Raw genomic sequence first — 19,528 nt, forward strand, 5'->3', positions numbered from 1 at the left:
TTACTTTTGAAATTTTATTAAGCAGCTAATAAAGTTCATGTTGCTATTTGCTAATAAGAACTAGGGCCTAGATAAGTTTAAGTAATACATAACCTTTTCTTTTTATAAGTAAATTAAAAAGAAGGAACAGATATTAAGAATTTCACCAAATATGCATTGACATATAGGAAATCCTATTGTCTTTGCCTACCAGAAAGAGATATCCTGTTGTTCATTGTTAGATTAAAGATTTCTCTATGGAAGTGAAAATTAAGAGGGCGAATATAGATGGTCTTTATTTGGGTTGTTTTAAAAACTACCAAAGGGGATCAATCAAGGTGGCAGAGTAAGAGGACGTGGAGCTCACCTCCTTCCACAAACACATCAAAAATACATCTACATGTGGAGCAGCTCTCACTGAAAACTAACTGGAAACTGGCAGAAAGACTCCAAGGCTGTAAGAATGATACACACATAATTGGGTAGGAAGGAAAAAAAAAAGCAATCAGATCAGGACCTGTGCTCCTGGGAGGGGACTTCAGAGGGCAAGAAAGATCACACAGTTGGACACTCACCCTGGGGAGTAAGCAGTGAGAGCCACTTGGGTTGGATTGGGTGCCCCAGTCCTGGGGTCCTATACAGAGGAGACGAGCCCCCTTAGCTGGTTGGAGGACTGCTGGGCCTAACAGGAGGGCTGTGGGAAGCCTGGACTCCAGTTGTGAGGAACACTCATGTGCTGTCTTGCCCTGAGGCAGGGTGGAGAGAGGTCTGCTGCAGTGCCTGCTGGGTTTCCCATAACTGCCTTGGCATGCACCCAAGCCAAGCAGAGGCTCTGATCCTGCTCATTCCATGTCACAGAGCAGCACTGGATCTGGGGCAGCCACGACTGGGGAGAAGACTCGACTGTGGGAGGCAGAGATGAGCTAGTCCCTGGGCACGGCCTGGGTGGGATGGTGGCAGCCACTCTTGAGCTTACTCAAGCAGTGCATCTGACGTAGCCCCGACCTCTGACAGCAGCTGCCCCACCACAGCTCACCCCCTGATCACATGCCAAGTGTCCACATAGGCCTCACCTGCCCAGTGATGTGGCTCAGCAACAGGGTGGGGGTGCGGGAGGCTGAGGACACTGATCCGCTGTGAGGAGCAAAGGGGACTTGCACCTGAGTCTGTGTCTGAGCAGAATAAGGAAAACGGTTGTGCGTGCCTGCACAGGCAGTGCATTAGAGACAGCTTGGACCTCTGTCTGCAGACAACATGAGCAGAGAGCCCTCACAAGCCCCACTTGCTTCAGCACTCCCCCACTCTGGGGCAAAGGTGCCAGTTCAGAGAGAGGGGAAAACACACACTTAAGGGGAACAGAGCCAGCTCGAGCCCGCCCCTCTGGGCTTCTGCTCCAGCAACTTGGGCTCAGACCCCACCCCTGATAGGGCAGTGACAGCCACTGAGCAGAAAGGAAGCCCTGCCTCACACTGGGCTCCAGCTCTAGCCCCTCCATCTCTAGCCCCACCCCCTACCAAGGTGATAGCTGCCAGCAAACCCTGAGGAAAGATGTGACTTGGATCCACATCAAATCCAGCTCTCCCACCAAAGGCAGTGGACACACTGCACCTGTACAGGAATGGCCCCACATAAGAACAACCCTTCAAAGCAACGATAGGTAACTGTTTCACCTAAATTCATAGAGGCAGAGAAAGTTAAGCAAAATGAAAAAGCAGAGGAACTGCTGTCAATTAAAAGAGCCAAAGAAACACTCTGAAAAAAATAATGAAATAGAAATAAACAATTTACCAGATAAAGAATTCAAAGCATTAGTAATTAAAATGTTTACTGAATTAGGAAAAAGAATAGATGTGCACAGTAAAAATTTTAACAAGGAACTATAAAATATAAAAAAGACCCAATCAGAAATGAAGAATTCAATAGCTGAAATAAACACACTAGAAGGAATGAATAGCAGACTGAGTGATCCAGAAGAATGTATATATGATCTGAAAGACAGAATAATGGGAATCACTGAATCAGAACAGCAAAATAAATAAATAAATAAATAAAAACTTGAAACGGTTTAAGAGATCTCTGAGATAGCATTAAGCATATGAACCTTCACATTATAGGAGTCCCAGAAGGAGAAGAGAGAGAGAAGGGGATTGAAAATGTATTTGATGAAATTATGGTTGAAAACTTCCCAAACCTGAAGAAGGAAATAGACATCCAGGTACAGGAAGCACAGAGAGTCCCAAACATGATGAACCCAAAAAATACCCACAGCAAGACATACATAATTAAAATGGCAAAAGTCAAGGCTAAAGAGAATTCTAAAGGCAGCAAGAGAAAACAAGGAGTCATATACAAGGGAATTCCTGTAAGGCTATCAGCTGATTTCTCTGCAGAAAGTTTTCAGGCCAGAAGAGAGTGACATGATGTATTCAAAGTGCTGAAGGGAAAACCCTGCAACCTACAATACTCTACACAGCAAGATTATCATTTTGAATAGAGGAAATGTTAAAGGGTCTTATCTAAGTGGAAAAGAAGTAAGAATCTAAAAGGGAAAATCTCACTAGGAAATGCAAATATATAATAAGGACTGATGATCAACCACTTAAAGACTAAAAGACAGAAAATTCTAAAGCAACTATAACTATAATAAACAGTTACAGGTGTTCCTTAAGAAATAAGAAAAATCTCAAATAAACAGCCTAAACTGCCACCTAAAGGAATTAGAAAAAGAAGAACAAACAAAACCCAAAGTCAGCAGAAGGAAGGAAATATTAAAGAACAGAGAGGAAATAAATAAAATAGAGATTTGTAAATCAGCTATACTTCAATTTAAGAAAAAACTACCAAAGGAACTGGTGTGAATATTTTCTGTAAAAAGATTTCACCATTGCATATGAATGTATCACATATCCACAGAGACTTAAGTCCTATCCCTTAGATGCTGACTTAGGAAACTTTATTATTATTGGGAGGGGGGGCTGTGAAAGTCAGATAATAGCTTCTAGTAACAATAATTAATGCCTAGAGTTAATGTGGATAGATTGTATCAGCAGAAAGAAGGCAGTGCCTACCTAGAGAACAATGGAAAATACTTTTCTCTGGTCTTCAGTTTTATCTTCCAGTAAAGAGAAATACTTTGAGAACAGCAATTGAAAGTGATTTCCAAAAGATCATCTGAGTAATACCAGGTGAAAACTACACATAAATGGAGAATTCAAAAAAGTAAGGCAGGAAGATAGGGAAGGAGAGAAGAAGAAAGGAGTATAAACCACAAAACCAAATAATGTGCTCTTAGGTCTTCAGAAGATTCCTTTGTTATTTCTTCAGTGTATTTGAACTTCTAAACGTTAATGCATTAGTAGCACAATACATAAATATATAAATTGAATATTATAATACAGTGCATTTTCTTATTATACAACTAATAGAATTTTAGCTTCTCCAACTTTGGGACACATGTCTGTCTCTGTAATTTTTTTGTTTTTACTTTTTGTCATCGAGTTGAAATATGTTGCATGAGAGAAAAAAAGATTTGGAGTCAAGCAGATCTAGGGTTTCCCCATGTTATTTGGTGGACTTGAGCTACTTTCTAAATCTCAGTAGTTTTCTCACCTGTAAAAATATGGAGGGCTTCCCTGGTGGCGCAGTGGTTGGGAGTCTTCCTGCCAATGCAGGGGACGCGGGTTCGAGCCCTGGTCTGGGAGGATCCCACATGCCACGGAGCGGCTGGGCCCGTGAGCCACAATTACTGAGCCTGCGTGTCTGGAGCCTGTGCTCCGCAACAAGGGAGGCCGCGATGGTGGGAGGCCCGCGCACCGCGATGAAGAGTGGCCCCCGCTCACCGCAACTGGGGAAAGCCCTCGCACAGAAACGAAGACCCAACACAGCCAAAAATAAATAAATAAATAAATAAATAAATAAATAAATAAATAAATAAATAAATAAAAATCCTCTTCTCATCCTTTAAAAAAAAAAAAATATGGAAACACTACCTACTTTGCAGGGCTGTTATGAGGAGTAAATGAAATAATATCCAGCTACACCAATAATGCTACATAATAGTAAGAGGCAGTACTTCATTTGCTACCATTGTATAATCTAGCTGCTCTGAATTTTAATAAATTGCTTTTAAATGTAATTTACTATACTGTTTCTATAGCAACCCATAATTTTGGTTATTAAAGTTTGAATGCACACAGGGATCTCTTATTGTGCCCAAAATCTTTCCCTTAGGAGGCCTTATGGCATAATTGAGTAAGTCTCTCCTCTGTATCTCAGAGCCAGTCTCTTGTAATCCATAGAGAAATGCCTTCTGTCCTTATCTAGAGCTGGGAAAGCCACTGCCACTCTCCCCCTTGTCAGCACGGTAGAAGAAACGGGAGTGTGTACTGTCATTCCCTCTGGAGCAAGATGAGAAATCTGCCTTTTTGTTCAAGATCTCCAGATTCAGTTTGTAAATGCCTTAATTCACATAAGGAAATTGGAAGATAAAGATTCCTCAATGAAAAACTGTGTTTAATATTGGATTAATTTAGTGTTTCCTCTAAATTAATCCTTATGCCACTGATTAAAATGAGCGACTCACAAAATTTAATATATGTATATTTCTCATCCCTGAACTACAAATAGCCGTACTTGCCTGTTTCTAAGATAAATTTAACTCTTACAATGTTGGACTAAAAGAAGAATGAAGGAAAACGCTTGGCAGAGGTTAGTAGGAGTGTTAAGAATTTTTTTAACATGAAAGAATGTGTACCTTCACCTGAGGAAAGGTGAAGCTAAGTCAGTTTTACTGATGTGTTGTAAGTAGTTTTGCATCTTTTGCCATTTTGTTAGATCAGGACCTTCTTAGGCTTACTTTCATCCATGTTCTTTTCATAAGAAGTGCTCCCATGAAAGAGCCATGTTTCTTACAAATTCTCCCAAGAAAAAAACTGTTCTTTGCCCTTTATGTAGAATATGGCCAGCTAGGGTAACACTTGGATGCAACAAAGGCACTTGACATTCGACTGATGAAAGGCAGAACCTCCGTTCAAGTGGGTGAAGTGGAGTCTGGGTAGAAGGTAATCAAATCTCCTTGAAAGATCAAACATTTATGGTAATAGCCCTCTTTTGTCCTACTTCACTGATGGGTGCTATTCAATTGTGGTAGCTAGAAAAAAAGAATAGGAATATTTATTATGCAGATTGTTCTTGCTGTCCTTGTGCTAGCATTATGTATACAATAGTGCAATTTTAACATTCAATAATTTTTTCTTTCTTTTTTTTTTCAAATGGATTTCCAGTTGAGAGAGTTAGTTATTTCATTGTTGTATTTACACAGGAAGCACTTACAGTTAGGGTCTAAAGTTTGTTTTTGGTTTTGTTTTTTAATCTTCCTCTGGAATAATTATTCCTGTTAGTTGAGAAGATAGGAAGTTAATAAGAAAGTAAATTTATGCAGACAAGCCTAGAACTCTGTCACTATCCTGTGAGAAACCCAAGCAACATGGAGAAGCCCTGTATAGGGGTCCTAGTCAATAGGCTGGGCTGAGCTCCCAGGGATAGATAGTGTTTACTGTCAGCCCTGAGGGTTTTCAGATGATTGAAACCCCACTCAACATCTGGCTGCGTGAGAGAGCCCCAAGGGGCTCAGCTAAGCCTTCCCCAAATTCCTAACTCCCAAAGTCATGAGCAAAATAAAATGGTTGTATTAAGCCAGTGGGTTTGGGGGTGCAATAATAGATAAGCAGGACAAAACTTGATATCCAGAAGTGGCATGCTGGCTTAACAAAACCTAAAATATGGGCATTGGTTTTGGAGACCAGGTGGTGTTCAGAAGCCAGGTGGATTTTGAAAGGGTTGTTGGCGAGAGTTTGAAGGAAAGGGAGGAAATGTAATTGGAAGCAGGAGGGAAGGGCACTTTGTTAGGCGGTGGTGAAGGTTTGGCAACACTGTTGCCAATGGTAATTAGGAAATATACCTAATGAGTTCAATGATCTAGCTAAAGACACCATCCTTACAAGAGGAACCAACCCTCAAGGGCTTCATCAACCCCTGGACCCGACTTAGGTGATGAGATTCAGACCTTTAGCTTGAGCCTGATGCCTTAATTGGATGAGGCTTCTGGGGCTCCTGGGAGAGTAAAAGCATATTTGATTGTGGAGGGAATGTAAAAAGTTTGCAGCCACAGGCTGAACTATAGTAGTTTTAACACATGGCTGCAAACTCTTTGCCATTCCTTTCATCAAGAGGTGGGGTCTGCATCCCTGTTTCTTGAATTTAGTGAGGTTAGGGATTGCTCCTCTAATAGAGAATGAACCAAGGCAAAACATACCAGTAAAGGGCCTTGATGGGCAAGTAATTTATAGATCAGTGCAAAGGATTAAAGGAAGGCCATCATGGGTCGACTGGAAACAGCGGAACTGAGAGTACCAAGTACAGAAAGGAGGAGGTTTACATAATTCAGTCTTAAATCCTTCATGGAGTGAGGTGGAGAATAAACAAAATGGCTGAATTAATAATCAAAGTAGGGCTTCCCTGGTGGCGCATTGTTTGAGAGTCTGCCTGCCAATGCAGGGGACACGGGTTCGCGCCCTGGTCTGGGAAGATCCCACATGCCGCGGAGCAACTAGGCCCGTGAGCCACAACTACTGAGCCTGCGCGTCTGGAGCCTGTGCTCCGCAGCAAGAGAGGCCGCGATAGTGAGAGGCCCGCGCACCGCGATGAAGAGTGGCCCCCGCTTGCCGCAACTAGAGAAAGCCCTCGCACAGAAAACGAAGACCCAACACAGCCAAAAAAAAATAATACAAATTAATTAATTAATTTAAAAAAAATCAAATGTAGTCCAGCTTGACCACATCATTTCTGGTATTAAAGTACATGTGCGTTGTCTGGGGGTAGCAATACAGTCACACATCTACTTTTCCATTCATTGTGTTCATAGCAAGAATGATATGCAACCAGCGTATCATTCTTTACCCTGACCTGGACTGCCCCGAAATGTCAAGGAGGGGGCAGTCTTATTTCCAGTTTCTCACTGGAGAGCAAGACCTTGTAGTCTACTGGAGCTCTGATGTTTTGGTTGGTGCCATTTGGATCATTTCTTAGTGAATTGCTCATCTGGATCCTTCCACTCTTGTAGTGGTTTCCTACACTAGGATCCAAGACTATAGCTTTTTAAGTCTTTATACCATGCTCAGCCATTTCTCCTCAAAGCATGGCTAGTATCAGAATGCAGCCCCTACTCTTAGACCCTTCTATTAAGCCTAGGACAACAGCCCAGTCTCTGCCTTCAAGGTATTTGTATTCCTTTTGGCCTATAGACCTAGTTCAGGGTCAGTCTGTTCTGTCCTAAATTAAAATCTCAAGGAGAAAAATTTAGTTCTTGTCCCTTCCTTCTCTTAAAGCTAATTAGTCTTCCCATCCCAAGGGATATGAGGAAGGGAGAGAACCATATTTTCATAACTGAGAGGTCCCTCAAGTGACTTTTTGAAGAACAAAGATAATTCCAAGATGACTTTTTGATACTGTCTATACAGAGAAGCAGTGGACAGTCTCTCTTACTAATAAATAAATATAATTTTAAAAATTATGTTATGCCTCACCAGGCATCCCTTTGTATTGAGCTTAAAGGTATGATCCTAATATTCATTGTAAGTGGACACTGGTGATGGAGAATGAATGTGACAGGAAGTCACACTGTGCCTTTAGTCGACTTCAGAACTAAAATGAGCCTGCCTATCAGGTCACAGCTTGGAAACATTGTTTTAGCAAAAAAATTTTTTTTCGATAAAAAGGTAAGAAATTTAAACGACTCCTGTTCCATTATTTTTAAAATTGTTCTCGTAAACTTTTTTTAATGAAAAATTTATTGTATTTATAAATAACCAGAACCAGTGTTAAATGTCCTTTTGCATTCTTGACAAATATATAGATGTTTATAAATAAAACTACATACTTAATACTTTACTATGGAAGCCTTCATTTTAAAAGGAAAACACTTAGTTTTGACTGTTACTGGAACAGATTTTTTTTTTAATGCTGAGTGAGATTTTTACTGTTTGTTGTATTTTGCTGAATGCACGAATTCTAGAGGATTTCAAGTAGAATATTGTTAGCATGAGAGAGACTGATTTGTGCTCAAGGACATGACCCTAAACTCACCATTGGGTGGAAGAGGCCACCTGTGAAATGAGAAACGTCGTTTTTCTTATCCAGGCAACCGGACACAGGGCTGCTTCCAAAAATGTTTCTACGGCAGCAGTGTCATGAACACAGATTTTCAAATTCGGTATCATGTGTCCTATTATCTGCTTCATTGCATTTGTAAATTGCTTGTGTTAAAAAGCCATAAGCACGATTTGGCAGGCCTGTTCCTCACATATTAAAACAGTTAAAATGTATCTTTAAGGGATACAAAATAATGATTTGAAAGCCGACATTCCCAACCAGCAAGTGTTCAGGGAATGCCTTAGCTGCCCCAAACAGATTTGCAGTTAATTTTTAAGTGTCAGTGCAAGCAGTTGGTCTAATCACATTTTCTCCTTGACAGAGGGCTTTGTAATGGCTGCAACTTCTGACTCAACCCTAGAGCACAACAGGAACATACTTTGCAAATGTTTGGAAATAAGAGATAATACTAGGTAATAATACTTGCTCCTGGTATTTCAGTAACAGGATATGAGTTCCTTGATATGAGTGAAAATATGATTTGCCTGAACAAAGTTTTTACCCATCGCTTATCAATCTTTGTTAATCTGCTATGAATTACCCAAATAGGAGTGTTTCACAAATAATTTCTCTTCTTACCTTTCTCTTCTCCCTGTGTCTCTCTCTGTCTCTCTGTCTCTCTCTCTCTCTCTCACACACACACACACACACACACACACACACACACACACACACACACATGCATCGGCTACACTTAAAGTAGTCTTTTATAGTTATTTCTAAAATAGTGAGAAAATTAAGGGAAAAAGATGATTGATCCTGATTTGTATTGATTGCTGTGTAACTTTGGCATTTGGTTTTATTCACCAGTATAATCCAGGCAGTTTTATTCTAGAGCCTCTGCTCTTAATCATCATGCTATACTGCCTTTTATTTAATAAAGAAGATGAATGAGGATTCTTTAAGTAATGAAGGATACTGAGAGAGGGGGCAGATCAGAACCCCATGATACTCTCCTAATGCTTTCTCTCCCTCCTTTCCCTCCATCGTCTAATTCCACGTAGAGTTGGACTTAAAACAGAGAGAACGGCACCAGAGGAGTGAGTGAAATGCAGGTATTGTTTTGCAAGCAAAAATCATGAATAATTTGGTAGCTGCAGTCTTGCTCTGTGAGACTGAGTACATGTTCACTTTGCTGCAGCGTCATTGTTTACATTCAGTAACCATTTGCTAAATTAGCCTCTATTATGTACCCACTAAAGAGAGGACCATATTCTTTATGATAATCCACACCTATTAGTAGATTTGGTTTTTTCTTTCAGTTAATGCTTGTGCTATAGAGTAAATAAAATTATGTCAGACAGTATCTCATTCTTCGGGCTTTTTTGGCCAGGAAGACCTCAAAGGATTTCATAGATCTTTCTAAAAAGTGTATTTAGTAGTAGATGTTAATAATGAAGATTACATGTAGCATTTTCAGATATAATAAATTGCATCAGGTTTTAGGAACAATGAAAGCTCTTCCTTGACATAAAGCAATGGTTGCCAATTATAGAACCACAATTAAGCAAGTAAACACCAAGATGAGTGATACTGAATGTGTGGTGACCTTGAGTTTTTCAAGGAAAATTTAATAGGAAGAGAAGGACCCACTTGAACAGAGCCTCTGCTATGGATTACACAGCTGGCACTGACAATCTTGTTACGCTAAAACAATCTCCCTGTAGTTCATTGTATAAAATAACCTAAGATACTGCTTCTCCATCCAGATCTGGGACCATGCTCCAGCCCACGTGTGCACCACACTGGCCTCCTTTCCATCCCAGTACCCATCGTGCCCCTCCCCCTCACAGGGCCTTGTCCAGGTGTCCATCGGCTGGAAGCCTCTTTGTGCCTCTCTTCGTTTTTCAGATCTCAGCTCCTGCATACCTCTCAGGAACATCATCCCTGGCTTTCCTCATTTGATCATCTGCCTCTATGAATCCCTCTCTCTGTACCACATATTGCTTCTTTGTAGTGCTTGTCAGAATTGAAATTTCACATCTGTGCAATTAATTCATTAAGATCTCTTTCCCCCAGTAGACTGTAGGCTCTAGGAGAGCAAGGACCTTTATATACCCAGAGTTTAGCATGGTGCTGACACATAGCAGGCACTCAAAAAACATCTGGAGAGTGAATGAAGGAGAGAATAAATAAATTTTTGTCTTCATTATTTCCAGCCACTTCAATGTGAATCAAAACCTTGAACAGGTTGTAAATAGTAGTAGACTAACATCTATTTAGATTAACTAGAAAAAGAAGCATATTAATGTTGCAAGCATAAAGTCAGACCTGCTAATACAGAAAAAAAACAAAGGTGTTGTGAAAAGCCTAATTTGATTTCTTAGTTATTGGGTGGTTTTTCCATTTTCTTTCAATTCTGTGTATTATTTACAAATATGCTTTAAACATACTCTTCGTCCCATCTTTTACTTCCTATTCTCACCCCTTCCATTTTACAGACTCTGAAATTTAGAATGTGTGTCATTTTGCTCTTTTCTTTTGCTGTCCTATGTGGCAGTAAATTCTAATAAAAGAGTCTGAAAACATTGTACCTCTGGTAGTTTTTTGTTTGTCTTTATGAAGTCCTGAATGTCTTGCTGAATATATCTAAAGTTTCCCCTGTGAGTAGGCTGGTCTCTTGTTCAGAACATGGGCTGGGTATTTTTCTTTCTTTTTTTTTTTAAAGATTTTTTTACGTGGATCATTTTTAAAAATCTTTATTAAATTTATTACCATATTGCTTCTGCTTTATGTTTTGGGTTTTTTTGGCCGTGAGGCATGTGGGATCTTAGCTCCCTGACCAGGGATCGAACCCACACCTCCTGCATTGCAAGGCAAAGTCTGAACCACTGGACCACCAGGGAAGTCCCTGAGCTGGGTATTATTCATTTAACCCCTTGGATCTCTTCTCTACCCTACTCTTCACCCTGCTCTGTCCCTCGAGAAGTTGGCTTTTATGATGACACCCACAGGCTCTCTTGTCCCCTGGCTTCCAATTTGGTCTGTGGGAGGTATCAACAGCAGATTGGAGTGTAAGAGAATGGTTTTATGGAGTTTATTCCTCTGATTCTCTTGCTGGTAGGTCACCACAGGTTAGCTGCACCTCTCTACCTAAGGGCCCAAGTCCAGTCAGTCAACTCTTTCCATTTGGCTTCTCTCTCTGGATTTAGGGAACTCCTTCCTCCTTTGCCCCTTCAGGCCTAGAGGTAAAAACGACTCCCTGTTGTAGCTAGCCTCTGGGTTCTGAACCAACTCTTCTTTTCCTTAACTCTGCCCATACCTTTGTAAATATTTCTTTATTAAACTCTCTGCAATTATCTTGTGTGACTATAACATCGATTTCCTGCTAGGATCTTGCTGTATTCTAGAAAACAGCAACCCAACCTTGAAAGGCTTGCTTCCTAGGTGGTGCTTTAACTGGATCTTGCATAGGGTATTTTGTTCCATAAGGCTGGCTATTCTGGGTGATTGAGTTCAGTGTTGGTTATCCACTGCTGACAGATTTGTCACATAAGCATTGTTGGGATCCAGGTCAGCCTTTGTGAATTAAAAGTCCATGTTATCCAAAACCCACGCATAATTTTCATCCCTATTGTCATGATTACTTTTTCACAAAATCATTGAAAAATTACTTTTCGATCTGGTTATTGAAAGCTGTCTCTACAGAGGGTTCTTTACTAAGCAGCTACATGAGACATAAATATTTTCATATTCTGGGTCCATTTGGAGGTCAGTACTTCTAATATTTCTTAAACTTCCTTGCCATTGGTTGTCTAATATTTTTTCTTTTCCAGTTTGTGATAACGTGGCCAAATCATTGGCCTCTGTCTATGAATAGATAAACGTTTCAGATTCAGTTCCTCTCTTCTTTCAGTCAAAGTAGATAACCAGAAGAATGCCTCCTGATCCGTGCCAACAGATCCTCCACACCCACCTGTAAATCTGATTTGATTTTTTTGCTTCCTAGTCAAATAATCACAGGGACATTTCCATGAGCCATAGGTATGTGTTAAAGCTGTGCCTCAGGAGCACGTGCCTATTATTGTGAGCAATCTTCTTATGTAACTTTCTTGTGCCTTCATGACCTTCTCAAGCGTTGTATGAATACACCACTTCTACTCAATAAGGGAGTGCTATTGGGCACAGCCAACTTTAGGCTTGATGGATCAGATAACATTCAGTTCACTAATGGGCTTCTCATGTCATTAGGTGATCATTCAACGTTCAGGAGCTACTTCTCAAAAGAAGAACATTTATTTGCTGAAAGGATATGGATTTTCTCCAAAGCCATAAGAACCTCTAATAGGCATTTGCCATATAGACCTAGTGGCAGACCTGCTATTACAGTAACCTGGATTATCTGAAAAGCACTTTATTTCTTGGGGCAGCCATTAAATGCCGTGCCTCTTTTTAAATAACAGACAATGCAAGGTACAGCAACTTATCTTTTACTTTGGAGGAGATATCACTACCTGACCCTCAGATCTTACTGGAAGACTCCTGTATTTTCATGAGGTTTATCTCCCATCCATTAGCACACGTATGTCTTTGTAAGACATCCAGGTTACACGCTATCCAATATTCTCCAGATCTTATCAGCATGATGCCATCAGTGTAAGGAATCTGTGTGGTATCCTGTGAAGTAAGATATTATATTAAAACCTTGCAGACTAAATTGTGACAAAGAGCTAGGAGGTCATGTAACTTCAAGGGGAGATGGTGAGGATGCAGCACGCTATCCCTGCCAGGTGAAAGCAAATGCTCCTGGTGTTTTATACTTACTGGGAAAGGGGAAAGCTTTTGTTAGATCAATTGCTGCATGCAAGCTGGCAGAGGCTGCTTTTATTTGTTCCAGTAGAGAGACTACAACTTGAACAGCAGCTAAAATTAAGGCTGTGACTTGGTTAAGCTTAAGCGAATCCGTTATCATTCTTCAGAAACCATCTTCCCTCTGCACTGGCCAATAGTAAGGCCCAATGAATGAACGAATGATTTAACTTAATAAGAATATGATGACTGGGGGCTTCCCTGCTGGCGCAGTGGTTGAGAATCTGCCTGCCAATGCAGGGGACGCGGGTTCGAGCCCTGGTCTGGGAAGATCCCACATGCCGCGGAGCAACTAGGCCCGTGAGCCACAACTACTGAGCCTGCGCGTCTGGAGCCTGTGCTCCGCAACAAGAGAGGCCGTGACAGTGAGAGGCCCACGCACCACGATGAAGAGTGGCCCCCACTCGCCACAACTAGAGAAAGCCCTCGCACAGAAAGGAAGACCCAACACAGCCAAATATAAATAAATAAATTAATTAATTAATAAAAAAAAAGAATATGATGACTGACAATTCAGTATGAATGATTGAATGGGAGTTTGACTATATTCTAGACCCACACTTTAAGATAAAGTTTTCGTATTAACTTTTTTAAAGAAGTAAGGTAACTAGGTATCAGATAATGTATAATTGGTTAGGTAGGCCCTAAGTCATATTTTAATCAAGTTGCAGGCTCCATGTATTAAATCATATAGTGAAGCAACAAAAAAATACTTAAATCCTAAGAATTGTAGCTATGAGTTTAAAACATGACAAGAGAAAATAAAAATAGAAATAGAAATCAAATAGAAAATAAAATTTAAGTATTGTGAATATTTAGGTTGAAGGAGAGAAAGGTGATTTAACTGCTTCCTTTAAGTATATAAAAGATTTTTTAAAGCTATATAGTAATTAGTTATCTATTGCTGCATAACAAATTACTCTCAAACTTGGCAATGTAAAATAAGCAAACATTTCTTATCTCACAGTTTCTGTGGTCCGGAATTGGGAATAGCTTAGTTGAGTGGCTCTGGCTCTGAGTTCTTTATGAAGTAGCAGTCAAGATGTAAGCCAAGGCCACACTCAGCTGAAGGCTTGACTGTGGTGAGGGATCAGCCTTCTAGTTGGCTCCCTTGCGCGGATGTCAGCACGAGGCTTCAGTTCTTACTGACTGCTGACAATCGTGGGCTTTTTCTATAGGACTGTCTGAGTGTCCTCATGACATGTCAGATGGCTTCCCCTAGAGCTACTGATCTAAAATAGAGGGAGAGCAAAGAGGAAGCTGCACTGCCTTTTATGACCTATTCTTGGAAGTCACCAAATATTATTCTGTCACTTTCTATTCATTAGAAGCAAGTCACTAAGTCTAGTCCACACTCAAAGGATAGGGAATTAAGCGCCACTATTTGAAGGAAAATTGTCAAATAATTTATGGACGTATTTGAAAGCCACCATACATGCTGATCAGCTGAATAAAAGTAAATGGCATTATTCAGGTCTTTTGTCCATTTTTTAATCAGGTCATTTGGTTTTTTGATGTTGAGCTGTATGAGCTGTTTATGTATTTTGGTTATTAACCCCTTATTGGTCATATCATTTGCAAATATTTTCTCCTATTCAGTTGGTTGTCTTTTCGTTTTGTTGATGGTTACCTTTGCTGTACAGAAGTTTTTAAGCTAATTAGGTCCCATTTGTTTATTTTTGCTTTTATTTTCTTTTGCCTTAGGAGATGGATCTAAAAAAATATTACCACAATTTATGTCAAAGGCTGTTCAGCCTATGTTTTCTTCTAGGAGTTTTATGGTTCCCAGTCTTATTGGGTTGGCCAAAAGGTGCCTTCAGTTTTTAAGTACAAATAAAAGGCACATTTTCCATTTTCACCAGGAACTTTATCGAAAAACGTGTTCGCCCTTTTGTTTCACTACCTTCTGCCATTTTTCAGGCACCTTCATAATTCCATCTTCCAAAACTTTTTATCTTTTTGAGCAAAGAACTGTTCCAGGTGCCTTTTACAGTCTTCCAGGGAACTGAAATTGTTTCCATTAAGAGAATTTTGTAAAGACCAGAATAAATGGAAATCTGAAGGTGCAATGTCTGATGAATACGGCAGATGAATCAGAACTTCCCAGCCAGGCTGTACCAGTTTTTGCCTGGTCATCAAAGAAACATGCGGTCTTGCTTTATCCTGATGGAAGATTATGCATTTTCTGTTGACTAATTCCAGATGCTTTTCATCGAGTGCCACTTTCAGTTGGTCTAATAGGGAGCAGTACTTGTTGGAATTAATTGTTTGGTCTTCCAGAAGGAGCTCATCATAGAGGACTCCCTTCCAATCCCACCATATACACAAGATCACCTTCTTTGGATGAAGACCGGCCTTTGGTGTGGTTGGTGGTTTATTTCGCTTGCCCCATGATCTCTTCCATTCCACATTGTTATACAGTATCCACTGTTCATTGCCCATCACAAGTTGTTTTAAAAACAGAATGATTTCATTACTTTTCAATAGAGAATCTCATGCGGAAATACGGTCAAGAAGATTTTTTTCACTTAACTTATGTGGAACCCAAACATCAAAGCGATGAACATAACCAAGCTGGTGCAAATGATTTTCAACGCTTGATTTGGATATTTTGAGTATGTCGGCTATCTCACGTATAACGTTGATTGTTCTCAGTTAATGTCTCAATTTAATCGCTATCAACTTCAGCTGGTCTACCCGACCACGAGCATCGTCTAGCGAGAAATCTCCAGCATGAAACTTTGCAGACCACTTTCGACATGTTCCATCAGTCACAGCACCTTCTCCATATACAGCACAAATCTTTTTTTTTTGCATTTCGGTTGCGTTTCTACTTTCCTGAAATAATGACGCATAATACGCCGAAAATGTTGCTTTTTTTTTCCATCTTCAATATTAAAATGGCTACACAAAAATTCACCAATTTTGATAAGTCTTTTTTTAAATGCATGCTGATATGACAGCTGTCACATGCAATCTAACAAAATTGTTTCCAGTGAAAGACAACTAAGTGCTACTAGAGCCATCTTATGGAAAAAAATGAACAAACCTTTTGGCCAACCCAATACATTCAGGTCTTTAATTCATTTTGAGTTTATTTTTGTATATGGTATTAGAAAATGTTTGAATTTCATTCTTTTACATGTAGCTGTCCAGTCTTCCCAGCACCACTTATTAAAGAGACTGGCTTTTCTCCATTGTATGTTCTTGCCTCCTTTGTTGTAAATTGACCATAAGTTCATGGGCTTATTTCTGGGGTCTCTATTCTGTTCCATTGATCTATAAGTCTGTTTTTGTGCCGATACCATATTGTTACTATAGCTTTGTAGTATAGTCTGAAGTCAGGGAGTGTGATTCTTTCTCAAGATTGTTTTGGCTATTTAGGGTATTTTGTGTTTCCATACAAATTTTAACATAGACATTTTTCCAAAGAATACAGATGACCAACAGGCACGTGAAAAGATGCTCAACATTGCTAATCATCAGAGAAATGCAAATTAAAACCACAACTAGATATCACCACATACCTGTAAGAATAACTATCATCAAAAATAACACAAATCACAAATGTTGGCAAAGATGTGGAGCAAAGGGAACTCTTGTACACTGTTGGTAGGAATGTAAATTGGTGTAACCACTGTGGAATACAGTATAGAGGTTTCTCAAAAAAAAAAAAAAAAAAAAAGGGTGGCGCAGTGGTTAAGACTCCATGCTCCCAATGCAGGGGGCCCGGGTTCGATCTCTGGTCAGGGAACTAGATCCCACATGCATGCCACAACTAAGAGTTTGCGTGCCACAACTAAGGAGCCCACAGGCCACAACTAAGGAGTCCATGTGCTGCAACTAAGGAGCTGGTGAGCCACAACTAAGGATCCCTGGAGCCTCAACTAAGGAGCCTGCCTGCCACAACTAAGACCTGGTGCAACCTAAATAAATAAATAAATATTAAAAAGAAAAGGCAGTACTTAAAAAAAAAAAAATAGAACTACCATATGACTCAGCAATTCCACTCTGGGGTATATAGCCAAAAGAAACAAAAACACTAATTCAAAAAGATATGTACACTGCAGTGTTCATAGCAGCATTATTTACAATTGCTAAGATATGGAAACAAATGTCCATCAACAGGTGAATGGATAAAGAAGATGCGGTATATACATACAATGGAATACTACTCAGCCATAAAAAAGAATGAAATTTTGCCATTTGCAACAGCATGGATGTACTTGGAAGGCAATATGCTTAGTGAAATAACTCAGAGAGAAAGATAAATACTGTATGATATCACTTATATGTAGAATCCAAAAAATAAAACTAGTGAATAAAAAAGTATATGGGATTAAATTATAAGAAAGAACTCCATGATAGCATATCCCCCAAAAAACCAGGGAGGAAAAGACCATGTGAAATCTATATATTTTGGAAATTTTTAAGAGTGTGAATAAACATCTACATCAGTGGCTCTCAACTGGAGCAGTACCACTGCAAAGGGGGTCTTCTGGAAAATTTGAGTTGACTTTCTGATTGTCATATGTTTTGGAGGTACTACTGTCTTTTAGTGGGTGGGTGGGAGCCAGGGAAGATAGATGCCTGGCAATATCTGGGACAGTTCTGCAAAACCAAGAATTGCCCCACTTCTTGCCTAACTTTCCCATGTACCACTCATGTAGGTAACAATTTGCTTTTAAATATTTGAATCTAGAACTTCTGTTTTAAAATTACAAATTTTTATTTTTGCATGGTTTTAATAACTACCAAGAGAATTTGAGGAAAGATTGTACTTTTTTGGTTGGAATTTACTAAAATTTTTTCGTTTAGGAAAATCATATCATTGACAACACCACTTACAGTATTTGAGTCTCCTACACAATACACCTGAATCCTCCTGCAATTATAACTGTTACATTCAGTGATTCTATCTATAGGTGCAATTACCTATTTTACTGTGTCTTCTAGTTTGGTCACATGTGAGCATTTGCAATATTGATATGGATACTGTTTAATTAGAACTTATTTTCTTAGTTCTCATTTACATTACAGCTAGTACACTTTATTGTTTTTTTTTAAAGAAATTGTGTGTGGGGGGTAGATGAGTTATGTATAAATAGTACTTCAAGATTTATATAAAAGCAGCATTGTCAAATATTCGTTATAAAAAGGATGTGTTGGGTATGATGGAGTTGAGGAGGACTGACGTACAAACCCATGATGCTACAGCACAATTAATCACCTTATATGAGAAGCCCTGGCATTTTTGGGGAAATATTCTAGAACAGATCGAGCCAGAAGAAACATAAGTGAGTCAAATGTGTAATGTTAAATTTCCTAGTAGCTACATTTAAGGGAGTAAAAATAAACAGATGAAATTAGTTATAATAATTAACCATAACCAAATATTATCATTTCAAATATACTCAATATGAACAGTATTAATGAGATATTTACATTCTTTTTTTTTGTTGTTCATACTCTCTTTAAAACCTGATGTGTATTTTGCAGTTACAGTATGTCTCACTTCAGATAAGCCACATTTAAGTGCACAGTAGACATATGTGGTTAGTGGCTACCATATTGGACAGCACAGTTCTAGAAGTTCCATGAATAGAGAAATTCCAAGAAAGGGAGTAAAATGTGAGAAGCCCCTTACTTTACTAATGGACAGAATGACTGCTACTGCATATTTCCTTTTCCTCCTCCTTTTTTCCCTGCCATATTCCTCCACTGGAGGTGTGGAGAGATGTGGTCTTAATGGAGAAGATAAAGAAAACTAGATACCCTTGACTGAGGTGACTTGGTTGAATTGGCCTTTGAAGCTTTCAGCTCAGACTTGATGTTCCAGCTCAAACACAGAACATATGCAGCAAAACTTCTGTGCCAGAGGATACGTGGAGAGGTGTAGCAGCAGCTTAGTAAACAGCCACTTGCCATAATTCAAAACTACAAAATCAAGAAGGAGAACTCTTCCCTTGACACTTGCATGTTCATCTTCCTCTCCTTTGTCTTGGGCATCAGATCCCCGTCAACCAGACTCTCTGCTTCTCCTGCCAAGTACAAAGCTCTTCTTTACAGGTGGCAGAGGCTCCAAAATTACCTGTGTTATCTCCTTTCCTACCATATGTGTCTAACATACTGCTCATCCTCATTTAGCTGATATCCTTGTCGTTTCCACTGTTAGCAAGCTCTTTCCTAATCTATCCTTTAGTAGGCAGCAGTATAGTGACTATAGTCTAATGTTTAAAGCATGAGCCCCAGAGAGCAACACTCCTAAGTTCAAACCCTGTTTATGCCACTTAAAACCTGGGTGATCTTTTTTTTTTTTTTTAATTTGGTTTTGCCAGCATTCAAACTTTTTTTTTTTTTAATTAATTAATTAATTTATTTATTTATGGCTGTGTTGGGTCTTCATTTCTGTGCGAGGGCTTTCTCTAGTTGCGGCAAGTGGGGGCTACTCTTCATTGCGGTGCGCGGGCCTCTCACTATCGCGGCCTCTGTTGTTGCGGAGCACAGGCTCCAGACGCGCAGGCTCAGTAGT

At 39.6% G+C, this 19,528-nt stretch overlaps 1 protein-coding gene across 4 annotated transcripts in view; it reads left to right on the plus strand.

Annotated features, from left to right (window-relative positions):
- SLC44A5 (solute carrier family 44 member 5) overlaps positions 1 to 19,528 on the plus strand; it is a 356,753-nt gene that overhangs the window by 256,408 nt on the left and 80,817 nt on the right. The window lies entirely within an intron of this gene.

The sequence above is a fragment of the Balaenoptera borealis genome (assembly GCF_965194805.1).
Source record: "Balaenoptera borealis genome assembly, chromosome: 1".
Taxonomy (NCBI): domain Eukaryota; kingdom Metazoa; phylum Chordata; class Mammalia; order Artiodactyla; family Balaenopteridae; genus Balaenoptera; species Balaenoptera borealis.